The 12886-nt window shown below is 51.0% G+C and overlaps 1 long non-coding RNA gene across 2 annotated transcripts; it reads left to right on the top strand.

Annotated features, from left to right (window-relative positions):
* Positions 1 to 2561: 2561 nt before the first annotated feature.
* Positions 2562 to 7442, top strand: LOC140625597 (uncharacterized). Of its 2 annotated transcripts, none has more exons than XR_012024942.1 (4): positions 2562 to 3138; positions 3389 to 3514; positions 5810 to 6013; positions 7017 to 7442. It is a non-coding gene; the product is annotated as an uncharacterized lncRNA (long non-coding RNA). The 2 variants fall into 2 exon arrangements; XR_012024945.1 differs by lacking the exons at positions 2562 to 3138; positions 3389 to 3514 and adding exons at positions 3745 to 4428; positions 5400 to 5612.
* The last annotated feature ends 5444 nt before the right edge of the window (positions 7443 to 12886 follow it).

Genomic DNA, 12886 nt, shown 5'->3' with positions numbered 1-12886 from the left:
ATGGCCTGAAGTCCCTGTTGCCCTGCCGGCTGTCAGCCAGGGGGTGCCCTCAGCTCCTAGAGAACGTCCACGCTCCTTGTCATGTGTCCCCTGCCATCTGCAGGCCAGCACACCATCATGAGATCCTTCTCCCGCTTCAGATCTCTGACTTCCCCTGTGCCCCCGGTGGGGGGTCACACTTTACTTCCGAGGGCCTCACTGTGCTTATATTCTGCTCATCTCGATCATCTCTTCTCCTGCACCACGTAACACAGTCCTGGGGGCAACACCAAGAGGTGAAAGTCCTGGGGGCATCCCACGCGCTGCCTTCCACACTGACACTGAAAATGTATCTGTGGTTTCTCGGTGGTTCCAGGGGTCTTCGAGTCCTGGGTGCTACGGGCGGCCTGGCGGGTTGGACCTGTTGCAGACTTAGCCTCAGGACCAGGGTCAACACTGCTCTCTCCTCGAACTCGGGTTCCTCCCCGGGGGTAACGCTCTGGAACCCACCTGTATGACTGGGCACCAGCCGCCACGCGCAGCCTTGCCAGGCCGCAGGTGCCCCCGTGCCCTGCCAGGTCGCAGGTGGAAAGGCAGAGACCACCACACGCAGAGGTCAGGGTTGGTGAGTGAGAGCTGGGGCATGAGGGGTGGTGGGGGGCGGCCAGGGAGGAGGGGAGAAGGAGACACAGTAGGGGGGGGAGGCGGGGGTCAGACGGGAAGGTTGCAAACTCCATTAGCAGGTGTGGGCAAGGCTCCTCAAGCCCCAGAGTGCCCAGCGGGGAACACAGCTGCCCCCTTGGCTCTGGCATTGAGGAGGGTTGTGACAGGGCAGTGGGGAGCCGCCCCCCCTTTAGTGGACAGACAGAGAGCAGGGAGTCCTGGGAGCTGGCATTCCCAGTTATTCATAGACAGACGCTGGGCCACATTTGGAACATTAAGGAATGGGAAGGAGCTGGTGTGATGTGAGCAGAGTGGGTACGGGGTGGGGTGTGTGTGTGTGTGTGTGTGTGTGTGTGTGTGTGTGTAGGAGGACACAGGGCCTTGTAGGCCATCAGAGATGTTGGCTTGTATCCTGAATGAGAAGGGAAGACAACAGGAGGTCCCGAGCAGATCCCCGACACGGTCTGGCTGAAGGATTAAGTGGTGACCATAGCTGCTCTGGGGGGCACAGTTTGTGCCTTGTGCTGCCAGGCAGGATGTGGCCTAGAGGAGCACCACGTCATAAGGCCTCTAGCCTCGGAGAATGTACACTCTCCTAGACACAACAAGGAGCAGGGGTAGGAAGCAGGGCTTTAAGACAGAAGAGCCTGGGTTCGAGTCTGCTCACCACCACTTCCCAGCCTAGAAAGTTCCTGAGGTCTCAGTTACCTCAACAGTAACACGATAATGACTATACCTGCCTGCTGGGGTTTTGGTGAAGACCGGCTCACCCTCAAGTGCCTGACACAGGGAAAGACAGCGGCTGGCGTGATTATCCAAATAATGGTACCAGGTGGCCTTCAGCTCCCCATCAAGGAGCGCAGATGATGGTGGCCAATGGTATCGGAGGCTGTGACCTCCTCACGGTAGGACAGATAGGCTAGTCTCAAAGGTGCAAGGAATCAGGTGCAGGGTGACCAGACCCAGCCAAAGCCCAGAGGCAGGAAGAAGCCCAGTGTGGTCTCCACCAAGACTTACAAGGTGGAGCTCAGAGCGGCTGGGGAGCAGGGGAGCCATGGTTAGCTGCCAGATTAGGCTGGCGGGAAGGCCAGATTCAGAAAAGCTTGGACATGAATTGTCTAATCGGGGGGAGGCTGGGAGTGGGAGAGAGACCAGCCTCAGGCAGGTGGAAGGGAGGAGCTGGACAGACCCACAGCTTGGCTCAGGCCTTCCCCATGGTGGCCAGAGGGGCTTGGGATGGGGGTGGGCCCTTGGCAGGTGTCCCCATGCACAGGATTGCCACGTAGGAGGAGACGGGCCAGTTTTTCCTGAAACCTGATCTTTCAGGCAACTGTCCCCTCAGCCTGAGGGACCATGGGAGGGGACGGGGATGGAGAAGCCATTCCTTCCCAGCGTGTTGTTTCTACCAGCTTCTCACCAAGACTGGCTCTCTTGGCGAGACAACGAGAGCTGGCTTAGGGACAGGGAGTGGGGGAATGGCGGGGGCCCCCTCATATCCCAGGAGAACCCTCAAGGGACACTGAGAGGGTTCCACCCCCAGTGGGTACAGCCCTCAATGTTCTCTCTTCCAACCGTAAAGCGGGACAGAAGAAAGCCTCAGATCCTGCATTTGGGTCTGGGTGCCTCTAAAGAGCTCAGGGCTGGTGATTCCCACCCTGGACACACCAAGGACCCAAGTGTATCTGGAGTTAGTAAAGAGGTTGAGGAACTATTCTAGTATTTATTTTAAAAACTCATAAAAATCATACATTTTCTGCAATAAGGCCAACTCCTACCCATCCTTCAGATGTCAACCTAAACATCACCCCTCTGGGAAGTTTCCTTGACTTTTTTCCCCCAGATTTTATTTTTTTAAAATTTAATTTAATTTAATTTTTAAATTTATGATAGTCACAGAGAGAGAGAGAGAGAGGCAGAGACACAGGCAGACGGAGAAGCAGGCTCCATGCACCTGGAGCCCGATGTGGGATACGATGATCCCGGGTCTCCAGGATCACACCCTGGGCCAAAGGCAGGCGCTAAACTGCTGCACCACCCAGGGATCCCACCCAGATTTTATTTTTAAGTAGTCTCTACACACCCAGTGTGGGGCTCAAGCACAACCCCCAGATCCAGAACCACATGCTCCACTGGCTGAGCCAGCCAGGCACCCCCTATATCCATTGTATAAGTCAGGCTCCCAGCAGGAAAAATGGCTCATTCAAACCCAGGAGTTGAAGAGTCTAAGAAGGATATTTGACAAGCCATTGGCAGGGTTAAGGGACACTAACTAGGGGTGATAAGACAGGTAGTGATAGGATCCCAAGCTTCACTCTCCATAGGCCTGATGGGAAAAAGGAAGGGGCAGTTACTGGAAGCCTGGGAGCCCTGTAGCCATAAGAAGGGGCTGCCTGACAGGCACTGTGACCCTCAGTAGAGGACCACAGCCTCAGCCCACCATGCTGGCCGACCCGGAAGCGAGCTGACTCACCCTCCCAGGGCCAGGGCCTCATGTTGGTAAAACCCAAGACCCCTGCTCCCCAGGTCAGGGGAGCCTCCACGGATGCAGTCCCCCCACCCCCACCCCCACCCCCACCCCACCCCCAGTTAGGCCGTAGGGCACAAAGCAGGATGATACAGCTGTAGAAGAGATCTGGAGGGACAAAAGGGGAATATCTGGCACACCTCCCGCGTTAGTCTGTTCTAGGGTCTGTAACAAAATACCGTGGACTGGGTGATTCAAACAATAGAAATTTATTTCCCACAGTTCTAGAGGCTGGAAGTCCAAGATCAAGGTGTTGGCCCATTTAGTTCCTGGTGGGGACTCTCCTGGCTTGGGGGTTGACACCTTCTCAGTGCGCCCTCACATGGCCTTTCCTCAGTGGTGGAGAAGGTGAGTGGCTCTAGTGTCTCCTCTTCCAAAGGCACTAATCCCACTGTGCAGGCCCCACCCCCATGACCTCATCTGACCCCATTACCTCCCAAAGGCCTGCTCTAATACCAGCACATGGGGGGGGGGGGCGGATAGGCCTTCAACATACACACTTGGGGGATGCAACATTTGGTCCATAGCACCTCCCAAGGCTGCAGGTCATGCGTCCTGAACCTCCCCGCCCCCTTGTGCTTACCCAGAGCATGGTTCTTGTCTGCACCTCCTCCAAGACTTCAACCTTCTCCAGGGCAGGGTCTGTCATTTATCCATATGTATTCAACAAGATTCATTGGGAAGACGAATAAAAAGGGGGCTCAGACTAATGAAAACATCACACTTCCTCGCTTCGGCTGGGATTAAATTATCTCAGTGTGGCAACAGCAATTATCTCCTGTAATCAGAAGCTTGGCTGACCAGCTCTGTAGGCCTCGATTGGTAAAACATGGGGCAAAAGTTAATTAGTAATTTAATGAGTTCAGTTTGTTTTGCGGATGAAAATCCTTTAAAAACAACCCGTGGGGTTGACAGTGAGAAGAGAAGGAGGCCTTGGTGCTGAAAATCTCCGAAAATACCCCATTTGTCATGATGGGTGGGCCGCTCTAAGGGTGTTCACGTTTGTTGTATAACTCAGACCAGGCCGACGGGTGGTCCTCCAGGCCAACGAGGCCCCGTTACAAGTGGTGTTTGTGGGGCACTCCCTCTGGGCCTGTCCGGCTCCCTCTGTCTCCACCATCGCTCTGAAGCCCAAGCCACTTCAAGTAGGAGTGACGTCTTACCACCCCGTGGCTTCCCCAGGCTCCTCCTTATAAGAACATGGGCTTGGAGATCTCACCTACCTGGTTTGAATCCTGGCTCTGCCACTTACCTGCTGACAGGTAAGTGGCTTTGGATGACTTCTAGAATTTCTCTGGGACTTGATTTCTCCATTTGTAAAACTAGGATAACCGTGCAGATGAAACCAAAAAAGGTATTATACCTCCAGCCCGGACATCTGCTCCAGCAGCCTGAGAGACCTCACCATCCATCCCTGGTCACCCCACCTCTTTTCTTTTCTCTGCCCACTCAGCCCGGGGTTTACCGTTCCCCCTGCTCGAAACCTCACACTCACCTTATTTCACTTGGAATATGATCCAGGTTCCTTATGCTCACGGCTCTCACACCTGCCCTTTGGGGCCGGGACCCAGTTTCCTCCCACTCAGAGGCCATTTACTCAGCCCTCCCAGAGCCCCAATGTCTCCCGTTATGTTCTCATGAGGGCCTAGACTTTTCTATCACAACATGCATCGTGAGTGGGGAAAACTCACTGCAGCTCCACGCAGGATGGATCAGGGCCTGTCTGTCCACCCCACAGGGGGCTTGGCGAGAGCAGGACCTGGACTGTTTCCTCCCCTGCCGGATCCCCAGTGCCCTGTGCAGCACTCTGCTAACCATATTTGTTGAACAGATAACAAAGTGAAAGGCTCTCCTGGAAAGCCAACAAGTGTGTTGGCAAGATGAAGACTGACATAGAGAAATACTCAGAGCAACACAGGATCATTTGTGTAGAGCTGCCTCCAGATCTGAGCTTCACGCTCACTCTTGGGGCTTGAGGAATTCAGAGTAAGGACGAAAGGGTGTTGACTATCTCATGAAAACTGGGGGGCACCTTGGGTGGCTCAGTGGTTGAGCATCTGCCTTTGGCTCGGGTCATGGTCCCAGGGTCCTGGGATCGAGCCTCACATGGGGCTCCCTGCTCAGCGAGGAGCCTGCTTCTCCCTCTCCCTCTGCTGTTCCCCTTGCTTGTGTTCTCTGGCTCACTCGCTTTTTTTCTCTCTCTCTCTCTGTCAAATAAATAATCTTAAATAAGAAAAAGAAAAAGAAACCTGGACTTAAGGCCGCTCAGTCAAGGGGGAAGCACATCCAGCAGGCATCTACAACATGCCAGAAACCTCTCATACAAAGCCATCTTTCATGGTTATCCTCGTTTTACAAATGAAGAAACTGAGGCCCTGATGAGTAAAGTCGGTCATCCAAAGTTGCACAACAAATAAGTGGCACAGTCAGGATTCCAGCCAGGCAGGTGAGGTGTCATGGGCCAAGTGTCCTTGAAGGAGGCCTAGGAAGGTGGGGCTGAGGGGGGAGTAGGATGGCACCACCAGGCAAAGGGGGCAATGCTTTAAATGGGGCTTAGGACAGAACAGCATCTTCTCTATGAAAATTGGGTTTTTCTGATGCTGAGCCCAGGTCTCCAATGCCACTTTGTTTCTGGTTGTGCAGGTTCTGAGGGGTCCTCAGCATGCAGGGCAGTTGGGCCACCTCCGAGCAGCTGCAGGCCCGTGGAGATGGCCTGAATTCGGACAGGCCCTGGAAGGAGGGTCTGGGCACCGCTCCAAGCATCTGACCTAGAAGGAGCAGCACAGCCGTGGTCTGGGAGTTTCTGTCCCCAGCCAAGACCCACGGCAGCATGCTACAAGGGTACAGGTAAGGAGCGGGGGGCTGTGTGGTGCATGGTGGGGGCTGCGGAACAGGGGGGAGCCCATTCCTGCCAGGCTGACCTCAGCTGGGTAATGTGATCAGCCTGTCATGGTTCTGAGCCCTGATTTGGGAAGAACAAAGGGGCCAGGCCCCTCTGCCTCCTCTAGCCCAGGAATGCAGCTGGGGCCAGGCCATGACCAATCGGGAATGCAGGTTGGGAGCGCGGCGAATGCAGTTTGTACAGCGAGGCTTTCATGCACTGATGGGAGCGGGGCTCACAAAGCCAGGCTGACATGCCCCTGCGCTCCCACTTTGACATCTCAGCCCGCCTTGGGGGAGCCTCGCATCCCCAAGCTGTCTGGCCCTGACCGCCCTGCTGTGGCCCTTGAGGAGGTGGTGGGGTGGGGGGTGCAGGGTCCACACCCCCCACCCCAGCCCCAGCAGTGTTCCCAGGTGCCGGCATCCCCTTGGCCATCTCTCTCCAACTCGGAAGTCTGAGAGATGGGCAGCGGGGGGAGAAGGGAGCTCCCTGAGCCTCTTGCCTGCCCCTCAGAGCTGGAGAGACATGAATGCATAGACAGAGGTCCCAGGGGATAAGTTGCCAGCCTCGGGCAGACACTGCCGGAACAGGTCATGGAAATCTCTCGAGGCCACCCCCTCCAGGGAGATGAACAATGTTGGGGTTGGGGGGTCTGACTCCTGGGTTGGAGGCTGAATGCCTTCTGCATTCCAAAGTTCGTCACCTCCCCTCCCCAGCCCCTTCATCTATTCCCACTGGTCAGTCCTATCAGTGTGGGGTCCTCTGGGCCAGCCCTTCTCTGCAACCCAATTATCCACAGTGCCCTCCCTCCGGCCTCCTCTATGCTTCCTCGACTCTTCTCGTCCTGTGGGTTAGTAGCAGCCGTGCTTTGCTATTTACAGAGCACGGTCATTCCCACTAAATGGTTTGATCCTTAGAAGAACCCTAGGGGTACCTAGAAGTAGCTACTCTTATCCTCATTTTATGCAGGAAGAGAAGAAGGAAGGGAGGAGGTGGAGGCTTTTGGAGGGAAGAAGTTTAAGGATGTTGGATGGCATGTTCCCGTGGATATTACAGTTGCCGTGGATGATGGCAGGAGTAGAGACGGAGAGGATGTCAGGGAGCCAGGTCCCCATGACGTCAGGACCAGGAACGTGGGAACTTTCTATCCCTATGCCTGGAGCATGGCAGATATTCAATAAATGTTTGTCAACTAATTGACCATATCCAGGGTTTTCCTGCTTTTATCTCTCCTGCCTATGTTGGCCTTCGTGGAAAGACCTGGAAAAGCCACGCGGAACTATAAATCACCGATGATAGCTATTGAATGGCACTTCTCAGAGAAGTGAGGCTCATGTTATAGACGTGGTCTCGGGGAGACTTCAGACTCTCCACAGCAAGTAGAGCCAGTAAGAGGACAGGACAGAGCAGGGGGATCCCTGGGTGGCTCAGTTGCGGGGGGGTGGGGGTGGGGGTGGATCCCTGGATGGCTCAGTGGTTTAGCGCCTGCCTTCGGCCCAGGGCATGGTCCTGGAGTCCCAGGATCGAGTCCCACATCAGGATCCCTGCATGGAGCCTGCTTCTCCCTCTGCCTGTGTCTCTCATGAATAAATAAATAAAATCTTAAAAAAAAAAAAAAAGAGGACAGAGCAGAGGATTTCCCAGGGAGAGTCCTCATCTTCCAAGGGTTCAGAAGCCCCCAGCCAGGGTTCACAGGAAGGAGATTCTGATGAAACAGAAATCCAGCTTGACAAGCCCTGGCGTCCCCTCCATAATCACTCTCCCAGAGTCTCCCAGACACACAGAGGGGCCTTAGAAATGATGGAGACACCTGAGTAGAGAAAAAGAAAGTCTCCCTCAAAAAAAAAAAAAAAAAAAAAAAAAAAAAAAAAAAAAAAAAAAAAAAAAAAAAAAAAGAAAGTCTCCCTCATCGCTGCTGTTCTGTGGGTTGACGCAGGCTCTCTGGCAGCTCCTGGGGTCTTGCCTTCCCCGTGGCCCAAGCAGAGAGAAAATAGGGCTCCTCTGTCCCGCATCCCGTGTGAGGATTCTGGGCAGAGATCCTGCGCTGGTTCAGCCCTAGGGGTGCTCACCACCCTTGGACCAGTCACGGTGGCCCCACAAACAGGATGACCCAGAGCTTAATCAGACTACAGGTTAAAGCGTGTGGAAGGAGGGAACGGTTTCCCAAGACAGACAAGCATCACAGACGTGGCCACTGTGTGAGTCACCAGCTGGGCAAGCACACAAACTGAGTCTAATGCAAAGCAGTTCATTGTAGCATTATTTATAAATAATGAAATCTTAGAAAAAACCCATGTGTTTATTAATAGGGAAACAGGTGGATAAATTTTAATACCTCTTATGAAATCCTATGAAGCTGTTAAAAGATTGAAGTAGAATTATACACCTCTGGATAGAAAATATTTATAATCTATTAAGTTTAAAAATGTATGTTCCAGAACAGTCTGTATAATATTATCTCATTGATGTAAAACAAAGCTCTATGTATTTCTATATTTAAAACTCACTTTTTTAAAGTTTCAAAGACCGTACACCAATCTGTTATTAGGTTGACCTCTACATTCTGATGCATTGAAAAAAAAAAGTTTATCAAAGGCATATACTGCTTTTGTGTGTGTGTGTGTGTTTTTTTTTTTTTTTTTTAAAGAATATAAATGGAAAGGAAAAGAGTCGAGAATACACAACACAGAGAAACTTAATGACCGGTATGAGATCATTACCCAGGAAAATAAGTGATATTTAGAATCCTAATCTTTATTTTTTTTTTAAATATTTTGTTTATTTATTCATGAGAGACACAGAGGGAGAGGCAGCGACATAGGAAGAGGGAGAAGTGGGCTAGATGTGGGACTTGATCCCAGGACCCCGGGATCATGACCTGAGCCAAAGGCAGAGGCTCAACCCCTGAGCCACCCAGGTGCCCTAGAATCCTAATCTTTAAATTGCCCAGGGCACTGGGGGCACTTGGGTGGCTCAGGTGGTTAAGTGTCTGCCTTCAGCTCAGGTCACAACCTCAGGGTCCTGGGGTCGAGTCCTACATGGGGCTCCTTCTTTGCTCAGCCTGCTTCTCCCTCTGCCCGCTGCTCCCCCTGCTTGTGCTCTTTCCTCTAACTAAAAATAAAATCTTAAAACATAAAATAAAATAAATGAATTGCCCAGGAGATGGACTTTAACTATCTGTCAGCCTAGCTACAAGGACAGGAAAGTATGGGGAGACAAGGGGAATCCAGGCCAGATGGCGTTGGCAAGGGAGCAGGGAAGCCTGAAGCAGAGGAATGGAGGGGTGTTCACTCTGCATCTTGCTGATGCTGCGAACTCCTCCCTACCACCCCCCACTCCACGAGCCTGAGCTGGCAAGTGACACGTACACCCGAGGGCCACGAATGAGTTAAGCCTGAGCCTTGCTGGAGACAGGGATTGGCTCTCCTGGGACGTGGAAGGGACTCTGTGACTCCTGGTGGTGATGAGAAATAAAGAGGCCCGGGTCCGACTCAGAGTCTCCATCTGAAATGTAAACCAGGTTCCCGACTGCATGTCCCCTTTCCCTCGTCCTGGTCCTGGAGTCCCAGAGGATGCAGCGAGAACAATTCAGCCCAGCTGTTTGCCCTGCTGGCGCTCAGCCCTTGGTAGCCAGGTTGTGCCCGGGCACACTCCCGCCAGCTGCAGAGCCTCTGCCCAGCATCTTCGGGTTGGGCCGAGATTTGGGGGCTCTGATAGGCATCAGATGCACGGGTCATTGTGGGAGTAGAAGCCCCCAGTACTAATCCCAGATGCATGAGATTCCTGCCACCCCCCCCCCCCACCTGCTGCCATGTTTTTACAATTCAGGGTGCTCGGATTACAACATCTATCCAGCCTAATGTGGTTTTGTTTCTATTACTTCTGCACTATTCCACTTTTTGGGGGTACTTCTGAGTCTCCTCATCATAAGCTTCCCCCTAATCACCCCCAGGATCCTATCTCTTTATCCACTATCACTTGCTCTGAAATCAGATGTGAGGGCAATTCCAGTTCCAGTGTTTTCCGGCTGGGTGACCTCACCGCCTCACCGCCTGATGACAAGTTTCTTTCTTTCTTTCTTTCTTTCTTTCTTTCTTTCTTTCTTTCTTTCTTTCTTTCTTTCTTTCTTTCTTTCTTTCTCTTTCTTTCTTTCTTTCTCTTTCTTTCTTTCTCTTTCTTTCTTTCTTTCTCTTTCTTTCTTTCTTTCTTTCTTTCTTTCTTTCTTTCTTTCTCTCTTTCTTTCTTTCTCTTTCTTTCTTTCTTTCTTTCTTTCTTTCTTTCTTTCTTTCTTTCTTTCTTTCTAGATTTTATTTATTTATTCATGATAGACACAGAGAAAGAGAGGCAGAGACACAGGCAGAGGGAGAAGTAGGCTCCATGCACCGGGAGCCCGATGTGGGATTTGATCTCAGGTCTCCAGGATCGCGCCCTGGGCCAAAGGCAGGTGCTAAACCACTGCGCCACCCAGGGATCCCCGACAAGTTTCTTAATAAACCTTTATGGGCTTTGGTTTCTCACAATATAGAGATTAGAACAAGGAAGAAATGAAGTAATGTATGTGAAGCCCAGTGGATGGTCGAGATGAGCATCATACCCCAGCCCCTGCTCCTCTGCATCTCATTCCTACAATCATCAAAGGGAAATCATGGGACCTGCTAAAGGGCAGGGAAATAGCTGGAGAGAGAAGACCATCACGGAGCTTAAATAGGGGAAGACATTTACTGATAGAAAAGGCAAAAATTGGGATGCCTGGGTGGCTCAGTAGTTGAGCGACTGCCTTCAGCTCAGGTCGTAATCCCAGGGTCCTGGGATCAAGTCTTGCATCAGGCTCTCCACAGGGAGCCTGCTTCTCCCTCTATCTGTGTCTCTGCCTCTCTTTCTGTCTCTCATGAATAAATAAATCTTAAAAAAAAGAAAAAAAGAAAGAAAGAAAGAAAGAAAGAAAGAAAGAAAGAAAGAAAGAAAGAAAGAAAGGGCAGGAATTCTGGTTTACAATGATCCCATAGGCTAGTTATCCCAAGAGAGGAGACATGTGAATGGTCTGCACCAGAGCTCTTCCCACCTATGTGACCAATTTTCTCAGTTGCCAGGAGGTGGGATACGACATCGCAAGGAGAACACGCGCTGGTTATACAACATGTACGAGTTACCTGAATTAAGAAGACAAGCATACACTGAAGCTGCTTGTAGCTGACATGGCAAAGTCATGAGCTCTGCAGTTAGTCCACTGGCAGACAAATGGGAAGATTTTGAGATCCCAGCTTATGGTGGAAACAGGATGGGGAAACAGTAGGAGAGCAGGGCTTCTCCATGTACCTACTGCGTGACCTGAGCCAAGTAGCCTCTTGATGTCTCCTCTGTGAGGCCGAGTGAGGCAGGTGCTCCAGGATAGCAGCTTTCAAACTGTACCCGAGGAGGAATTCCTACAGCCCTATGGGACTCTACTTCTATACATTGAGCTTCTCGAAGCCCAACTTGTTGGAAAACCCCATTGGGAGCAAGATAAAAGACAAAGTGATGAACGGGGAGGTTCGTGCCCAAGACGGGTTCATGGAGGAGAAAAAAAAAAATCTAATGAGAATGAAAACAAAATAGTAGGGTTGGGTGGAAAAGAGAATGATCTAAGAAAAGACAGGGGCACTTGGGTGGCTCAGCCGGTTGAGTATCTGAATCTTGGTTTCAGCTCCAGTCATGATCCCGGGATCATGGAATCGAGCCTCACGTGGGCCTCCATGCTAAGCAGGAAGTCTGCTTGTGGTTCTCTTTCTCCCTCTCCCTCTGCCCCTAGTCATGCTCTCTCTCTCTCTCTCTCTCTCTCAAATAAATAAATAAATAAATAAATAAATAAATAAATAAATAAATCTTTTTAAAAAAGCAAAACCCAAAAGCAAAAGCAGACAAGTGAGCCACTTGAAGACATGGCCAGGGTGGATGAAGAATCAGATCTACTGCTCTGGTCCTGCTTGCAACTCTGTGATTTGGGGCATGGCTCCCCTCTGTGCCTCAGTTTCCTAGTTTGCAAAGGGAGATAAAAATGCTTTCTTTATAGGGCATCCATGCTGGTTAAACTAGCAAATACGTCTAGAGACAGAAAGATAATCGCACAGGGCTTGGGACACCGAGGGAAGAAGTACAGTTAAGAAAAAAGGAGAGACAGAGAGAGACACAGGTGAATGTCAGATCACAGGGGCAGGGGGACACAGGTGCAGATTTGGGCATCTCAGGGTAGGCCCTGGGGTCTCAGGACATCAGCTTCCTCCTCTGCCCCAGGTCTGTCTCCAGGACAGCGTTGCTGAAATCACACTCACTCCTGATACACTCTCCGTCTCTTACACACACATGTGATTTCTTGTGGGGGAGGGTCCTTCTGTTCTCTCCATCCTAGTGCATTTTTTTTCTGGATATTTGCTATTTGCTGGACACTGGGCTGAGAGCTTTACATGTGCACGATAACCCTGCAAGGCAGTAAGCACTATTTAGTCGCTGCATTCTACTAGATGTGAACACTGAGGCAGAGAGAAGTTAGTTATATAGCTACTAGTGATGAAGCCAAAAATTGGGAGGCCACCAAGCTTTCACAGTGACCCCAGCTAGTAAATGGTTAACATCCACATACTTAAAATAGTATCTGACAGATCATAAAAGCTTAACAATTGTTATTATTAATTGATTCGGGGGGGGCTGTTTCTTGGTGGGTGAACAGTAAGAGTTCACATTCAAGCACTGGCTTGAACTTCCAGTTAAAAATAACAGATTAAACATACTCTTTAACCTCATTCCTCTTGAAACGACATTAAGACAAAAACTAAAGGAAACTAAAAAAGAAAAATGCATAAACT

The sequence above is a fragment of the Canis lupus genome, chromosome 3, assembly GCF_048164855.1.
Source record: "Canis lupus baileyi chromosome 3, mCanLup2.hap1, whole genome shotgun sequence".
Taxonomy (NCBI): domain Eukaryota; kingdom Metazoa; phylum Chordata; class Mammalia; order Carnivora; family Canidae; genus Canis; species Canis lupus.
Note: the sequence above shows the minus strand (reverse complement) of the source record. Positions and strands in the feature narration are given on the sequence as shown.